General features: G+C 33.9%; 1 long non-coding RNA gene across 1 annotated transcript; it reads left to right on the top strand.

The window, feature by feature from the left end:
- The first annotated feature begins 3938 nt into the window (after positions 1–3938).
- LOC111901040 (uncharacterized) lies at positions 3939–4307 on the top strand. The gene is made up of 3 exons (XR_002853377.3): positions 3939–3982; positions 4080–4151; positions 4258–4307. It is a non-coding gene; the product is annotated as an uncharacterized LOC111901040 (long non-coding RNA).
- Positions 4308–6838: the final 2531 nt, after the last annotated feature.

Genomic DNA, 6838 nt, shown 5'->3' with positions numbered 1-6838 from the left:
GACACTTATTGATTTATGTTACGCAAAAGAGAGTGATATTAAAAAAGTGTCGTCTCTTCAAAATATTTAAAGATTTAGATCATGCATTATTGTGTGCCCTTAAACTAGTGTCTAAACAAAAAAAAAACACAGAAGGCACCTATAATAAAATGCGTATCGTCTATGACTGTCACTTTATAAATTTTATGGAACGCGCGTTCCATCATTTAATAGCAGGAGGGGGGGGGGGGGGGGGGAATGAGATCCTAAAAAATTAAAAACCCCGCTTTTCATCCATCTCTTTTAGGGTTTCCATGTAAACCTTAGACCTCATTTGCAGGTTTTGGTTCTCTGATCAAGTTGTTGCTGTTCGGGAAGGAATAACAAATTCATCCTCTCCACTAGCCGACAACCTTCACTATCTCCTTCTCCTTTTCTCTATAACCCTAATCCACCTCCACCACTACTGAATCCATTTTGTTTTTCCTAAAGGGATAACGCAAAAAGCTAATATCTCAGATCAAGTACTCCGACATGGAGTTAAGATTTGAGGGCCCGCTTCAGGCTTACATCCTTGTTGATGTGCATCACGTGATATTCAAGACCACCGAGGTTTGATCGACTTTAGGGCTCCGCTTAGAGGCTGGATCAGCGGCTCGAGTCCATGAAAATCGGAGAAGGTGGTGAAGGATGGTGGTTGGAGGAGGCGATGAATAACATGAACAAGGAGATCTATAGTCGCTTCCGCATCTCAAAAGCTTCCTGATCCTCTACTCTGCTTCGATCTTCTTTCCGATCTCATTTCATCCATTCACGACGAGCCCAAGGTCTGCACCTATCTACATTTCTTTGTGATACGTATGATTTGTTTCAGTTCACTTTTAATATGATTATTTTTTTTAGTTTACGTAACTAAAACATATTGATTGCGAAATTGATGACAAACTACACCCAACTATTTGAACTCCTTTGGACTAATTCTTAAAACCAAAACTTGATGTTGTCTAAAGCTTGAATCTGGGAAGTAGGGTTTGAATCACATAAGTTGAATGTTGACTCCTTAATTAAGAATTGAGGGATTAAGAGTTTATGATGGAAGTTTCCACATCTGAATAATTAATTTGAAATTATCAGGAGTCTATACTTTTGTGGCAAAGGAAACGCGAGGATGCACTCTTTTCTCTGCAGGTTCTTGGTGCAAGGCGCCCTGTGCATCATCTGGCATCTGCTTCAATGGGTAAAATCATTTATAAACAGGATAATATCTCAATCTACTCAAGAGTCAGCAGCCTTCAGGGGTTCCACTCTGATGGAAAGAAGAATGAAGCCTTGCGAATAGCTGGTATGTCTGTCTATTTTATGTTTGAATTCGATATGCATGCCTATATTTGATATGGATTTAATTAATTCCTATTGATTACTCCTAAAATGTCTTTCAGTATATGATTTATAGTACATTGTTCTCATTTCTATTATATATTGACAATTGTGACAGCAACAGAGTTATTAGTAAACTTCAGCTGCATAGAGGGTAGAACATATATTAATAAATAAAGATATTTTACCAACTTTTTTGTTGCATACAACATGAAGCATACTGCATTCAACATGTTAGTTTATTTATAACAAGTAGAACTTTTAACATGTTTGCTGGTGGTGGTGTCATTGTAACCTTGTAGATGGTTGGTTGTGTATGTTAGTAAGATTGATTGATTGTTTGTTTTAAAGTTCCATAAAACTTGTGTCTTAATAATCAACTGATGAAGTTACTTACTCCGGTGCTTACTTATTCATCTTGTTTAGTTAATCCGCATGATTTGATATAATTTTTGTTTTCATTTTCTTGTTATCTGTGTGAGTTTCTGCCATGTATTTTGGGAATTTATATTTGTTTGCAACGAATATAGGTGTTGAACAATACTTGAGGGAGCTATATCGGTTATTTGGGAAGAAAATCACTTCTGGCTTGCAAGAAACTACAAGTAGTGTAGTAAAATTGATGAAGTTTTCTGAGGTAACCTTATAGACCTCAGACCTTCTTTGTGTCTACCATGTCATATTTTCAAACCTTCTTTGTGAGATTGTTTTCCTCTCATGCCATTTTTACTGCATTATGCTTAGGATTTTGTGAGGCAAGAGGCTTTGTAGATGCTTAGAAATGCTCTCAAGGGTTCAGGTGGCAATGGCTCTTTACCTGCATATGCAGAAGCATTTTGCATAATCACATAATGGGTGTTGGAGAGTGGAGACAAATCATTCATTTTCAGGAAAGTTGCTGCAAGATGGATTGAAAGTGCATGGATGTGGTGTGAGCCTTGTTTATGCTGATGATAAAGTAGCCACAGAAACCTTGGAAAATAACATGGGATGGATAGAAACTCTTGGAGGAGATTTGTCTAGATTTCAACTAAGCACATGAGCATACTATCTTTGTTGCCGTGATTACAATAAGTTAATGGAGGTTGGCATGCTGACTCCTGGATGGTTTAGAAATTTAGTTGGTAATAGTGTTGATGAAACAGGTATATTCCTCTTGTCAAGCTAATTCTATGAATTTGTAGTTAGAATTATGTTGAAAAAAGATGAAGTTAATCGTATGACACATTGTTACAGAGGTATGTGGATGTGGATCAAGACTGGTGGACCTCAGCAGTCAAGTCGATCAATCACACAGTTGAAAACTGTTGGACACATCATCAATGAAGTGTTTGTGCTGCAGTTTTTGGTTTGAACTCATCCAAGAGTGAGTTTTGTTCTCGAACTCACCCCTGTGGTGATTTAGTTCGAGCAATCTACAAACATGAATCTTGAATGTAAATGCTTGAATCCAGATTTGTAGTGTTGAAAGTTAACACTATATATTGATTATGAAGATTATTGAAGTTCTTGATGATAACAATGTTGTATGATGACTTCTTTTGCTGAAGGATTGCTTCTTGGTGAGAAAGTAGGACTCGATCGAACTGTCGTTGTTGAGGTATCTACTACTCTCAAATTTATTACCCATTTATACAATATACTTTTGACCAAATTAAAAAAAAAATATTCGTAGGAAATTTTACATAATATACATTGATTTTCGAATTTATCTAGTGATATACATATATATATATATATATATATATATATATATATATATATATATATATATATATATATATATATATATATATATATATATATATTCCGTTATTTTTTGCAGCTTGGAATTCTGTAAATGAAGCATTTGACAAGCATACTGAAACAGGAAAAGATGCGATAGAAGTACGGACATGAAATTTGACGTTGATCTATTCTGGAAGTGAAGGAAAGCTTTCTCAATATGTTAACAGTCGAAGCTTTGTAAGTAAATTTACCTTTCAAATTTTTTTTGCATAATATAGCAACCAACTATCTTATTTTTGCTAATTTGGGTAGTTGGCAATTAAGTCATTATTAAACTAACATTTTTATTTTAAAATATGTCATTGTACTTTCAGTTTTTCAGTATCGGAGGCACTCGGGTAGCTTGTTGCCTAATAAGTGATGACATGGCATTGGTTTTATGTCATGTGTGTGCCCAGTCAGCATATACATCTACAATGTATATGTTAAATATGACACTAATGACCTAATTGGAAAATAAAATAGTTTACTACCCAAAGTAGCAAAAATGAACCTATTTTTTGACGTTATATAAAATATAGTAAGTTAAGTTATGTATTATTATTATTATTATTATTATTATTTATTCTTTTAATGTGCACTAACCTGTGTTATTTTGGTTTATGAAAGATCACTGCCTCTGTGAAGCAATCATATAGCTTTTATGCTAGATTTGATGGAACTACAGGAGAGCATGTAACTTTATTTTATTTATTATTATTATTTTTTATTTTGTAAATACTGTTATTGGTACAAGTTTTTTATATTAACAATTGAGCTCCTAACTTGTTTAATTTAGGCATCTGGAGCATATATTTTCCATCCAAATGGTACATATTGTATTGGTACACAGGAGCAGGTATATATTATATAATTTCTTTTGATATATCTATGTGTCTTATAGTTTATAATTTATTGTCAGATTTAAATTTTAATAGTGTTCATTGAAATTACAGACTCCCATAAAGGTTTTGAATGGGCCAATATATGATGAAGTACATCAGAAAATAAATCCATGGATTTACCAGGTAATGGATAAAGTAGTTCTATATGAACTCATATTTTTTCTTTGTTGGACTGATTGAACCTTCTGAAATGAATAATGCCAAATGACCGTTTTACCCTTCTGTCCAGATCACTAGAGTGTTCAAGAATAAGGAACATGCTGAAGTTGAATTTACAATAAGTTCATTTTTCTTTACTTTTGTGTTGTTGTTCATTATGGATATTCTGTGCTTTTTTAGGTGGTTGATGATGGAGTTGGGAAAGAGATTGTAACTCAGCTCACAACCACCATGAAGAGCAATAAAACATTTTAAACAGATTCTAATGGGAGAGATTTTCTTCAAAGGGTATTACTCCCATTAAACATCTAAGTAGGTATTTAAAGAAAATGTGATCAAAATTATATTTTTTTGTGGCAGATTCGAGACTATAGGGGATTGGGATCTTGAAGTGAATCAACCTATTGCAGGAAACTATTAGGAGATCAATTGTAAATATAAAAAACTTGTACCAATAACAGTATTTACAAAATTAAAAAAGAAAAATAATAAATGATATAAGGAATAAATGTTATTGAACAAGTAAGTTGATATGTAGGGATAACTATAAGGTTTTGATTCATTGTCTTATTTTCTACAGGCTATGCAAAGAGATAATCTTATATATTTAGGTAGATAAAGATTTATCAATTACGTTTAACAACATATATATATATATATATATATATATATATATATATATATATATATATATAACGCATGACTTAATGAGATGCACTATACATATAGGAACTTCCACTGTAGTGCACAAAATTCAGAACATGTAAAGAAGAGTTAAAATTCTACTTTTAGTTTTGTTTTTTATACAGACCTGGTCATATTTAGTTACATCTGTATAGTGTTAGCCACATAATTAAGAGTCACGTGGGAAGGTGCTTTAAAAAATTGTAAACCACACCACACGTTAAGGTCTAATTACATACTCCATCATATCAGGTGTTGTAATTATTACTTGTTTGTATGATCTGGCTAATTCATCTAGTTGAATGCAAGGGTGTTAAAGTTAAGATCATATGACCCTTCTTTTATTTGTTACATAAAACGAGATCATATATAATCCCCTACTATCCATTCATATATATCTCCTATTGGGAATCATAATGGATCTAATAAACATTTATGTTTGTTGAGCAGGAAAAGAAGTTAAACGAAGATAAGAAAGAAACATGTGCAGGTTCTGACAATTCTAGCAACCTCCTTCCATGCCCTGCAGCCTCTCAAAGTTCTTGCATTCAGGTTATTCTCTTAGAAAAGAACTTGTCAAAGGAGAATTTAGTCATGGTTTTGTTTTAATGTTGTACATGTTTTGTTTTCTATAATAAATATTATGTAATATTAGCAATGTGTTACATTTAGTTACTATTGGAATTATTATTTGTATTTGACATACTAGGGCAATGAATTATCTTTATTGTTTATGGTATTTTATTTTGTATGATGAGACTTTTAATGTGTTATTTAATTTGAAACTTAGTAAATCTATAAAAAAATATATAATTTTAAAAACATTTAACATTATGACACACAAAAATACGTGTCCTCTTTCTTTACGATAGGGGCTTCCTTCATATGCATTGCGTGTCATAAACACGCGCGTCGTAAGGTTACGATACGCAAATGCATGTCGTTTTCCTTTATGACAGGGCCTTCCTTGACACGCATTGCGTGTCATAACTGCGCGTCGTAAATGCATGTCGTAAATAGACGACGCGCAAAAGCGTGTGGTCTCTCGTTATGACAGGGCCTTTCTTGACATGCATTTGCGTGTCGTCTGAGCATTTTACGACACACATTGCGCGTCGTAAAAGGTTGTTTTTCTAGTAGTGTAGGATAGGGCAACCCTTGACATGTAAAGTATAATGAAGTATAAAGTAACTAAATACTATTACAAATTCCCAATCTTAGTTACTTTAGGCAAAAAGTGAATTTGATGCAATTCCATGAAATTAAACTTTGTACCCTTGCGAAGACATTAGTGGAGCGTGTGTGGTTAACCGACACACTAATTGGTTCTAAGCAAAGGTAGCAAAGGGTGACTCAATGTTTGTCATAGTTTGGTGGAGCGTGTGTGGCTAACCGGCACATCGAATAGGTGGCTGTCACATTGGGAGCACCATGTATATTTGCATGGTTATTCACACCCTGTTTTGTGATCCTCGGCATCTCAGTCACAAATTGAGGGGTATATCGAGATTTAAACATGCCATTGAGGAGTTCAATGAATCTCAAAGAATCTAGGAGTTTTTCAATACATTTAAAACCTAATCTCATTTTTCGTTTTTCATGGTGGAAAATTAGTGAATCGTCATTCACTTACCTTCAAATGTTCTGCAATTTGGGTTACGGCGTCCCTCTCCCAAGTTGCGGGATATTGTGTTGGGTCCTAGCCTTAATATCTCATTTGGGTGATTTATTAAGGACTCAATCAAATAACTTGATTTTTTCTCCCGTTTTGTAGATGTCTAAATCTAACCATGGTCTTCCCGAATCCCAAGGAAAAGGTTTTCCTGCTCAAAGTGAAAGTCTCTTACACAATGAAGGTGAAAGATCAATCCTTGCAATGTGGACTAGCTTGGTTTCACTTCCTCCACCTCCTCCTATTGTTCTCCCAAACCCACAAGACCGAAAATTGAAAGGTTCAAAATCACTCG

This window comes from Lactuca sativa, chromosome 7 (genome assembly GCF_002870075.4).
Source record: "Lactuca sativa cultivar Salinas chromosome 7, Lsat_Salinas_v11, whole genome shotgun sequence".
NCBI classification, from domain to species: Eukaryota; Viridiplantae; Streptophyta; class Magnoliopsida; order Asterales; family Asteraceae; genus Lactuca; species Lactuca sativa.
The sequence above is the reverse complement of the archived record's forward strand: the minus strand, read 5'-3'. Positions and strand labels throughout refer to the sequence as shown.